The sequence below is a fragment of the Lycium barbarum genome, chromosome 1, assembly GCF_019175385.1.
Source record: "Lycium barbarum isolate Lr01 chromosome 1, ASM1917538v2, whole genome shotgun sequence".
NCBI lineage: Eukaryota > Viridiplantae > Streptophyta > Magnoliopsida > Solanales > Solanaceae > Lycium > Lycium barbarum.
In genome coordinates, this window is record NC_083337.1 from 33,268,471 (window position 1) to 33,269,600 (window position 1,130).

Consider the following 1,130-nt stretch of genomic DNA (forward strand, 5'->3'; position numbering starts at 1 on the left):
ACTCTTCAGTTCTGCAGAATCATTAGACGTGTTACCAGCAGAGTTAGTAGCTGAATTATCTTTCCATGGCTGGGAATTGGATGCTTGCCCCCTAGGTGGAATGTAGGGGTTAGAGCTCTTGTTGCCATAATTATTGTTATTGTAATTCCCTTGATTGGGATTACCCTGATCAGTTCTTCCATAATTCTGTCCTTGGTAATTTTGTTGAGGCCTTTGCCATGGGTGATTACCGGAACCTTGGTAGTTTTGCCATTGATAACCCCCTTGCGAGTTATTGACATAATTCGCATCCTCATATTGTGGCTGCCCCTCAAGATAAGTTTCGTCAGAAACTTGATACATTCCGGGAGCATGAGGTGGCATCTCATCGATAACATTTACACATTTGGCCTCTTTCTCCATAAGCCTTTTGGATAATAAATCCACGGTGGTTTGCAATTGAGCGAACGCATGATCTCGCTCATGATTTTCTTTGGCCACCGCGGCCACAGAGGGACTACCATATGATAGGAATTCGCTATCAGTCGAATGCCAGGCTTGATTATGGGTAGTAAGCTTGTCGAGCAACCGGGTGATGTTGACAAAGGTTTTGTCCATAAAGCATCCCCCAGCTGCAGTGTTGACAACTATTTGATTCATTGTATCTAGCCCCTTGTAGAACTTCTCTGTGAGAATTGCATCTGGAAATCCATGATTCGGAGATTGAGCTAGATAATATTTGAACCTCTCCCATGCAGCATATAGTTGTTCCCCTGGAAGTTGTTTAAACCCAAAAATCTTATCCCGAAGCTCAGCCTTTTTGCTCGGTGGGAACCATTTTTTTAGAAAGATATTGGCCAGCTCATTCCAGGTATGAATAGTATTGCTCGGGAGCTTTTCATACCATTCCCTAGCTTGGCCAGCTAAGGAATATTTGAAAACCCGCAGTCGCAGTGCATCAGCAGGAATAGCACCTTGAGATTGTTGGGAACATACATGCACGAAATTCTTTAGGTGTCGAAGTGGACAGTCCTCCGAAGAATTTCGGAAATAGCCTTCAAGTTTCAATAGCTGATAGATAGAACTATCAATTTTGAAATTAGCATTTCCTGTTCTCGGGGGAACTATAGCAGAAGCATAATCAGCTTCGT

General features: G+C 43.2%; 1 non-coding gene across 1 annotated transcript; it reads left to right on the forward strand.

The window, feature by feature from the left end:
* The first annotated feature begins 685 nt into the window (after positions 1-685).
* Positions 686-792, forward strand: LOC132618764 (small nucleolar RNA R71). The gene has a single exon (XR_009574299.1). It is a non-coding gene; the product is annotated as a small nucleolar RNA R71 (small nucleolar RNA).
* The last annotated feature ends 338 nt before the right edge of the window (positions 793-1,130 follow it).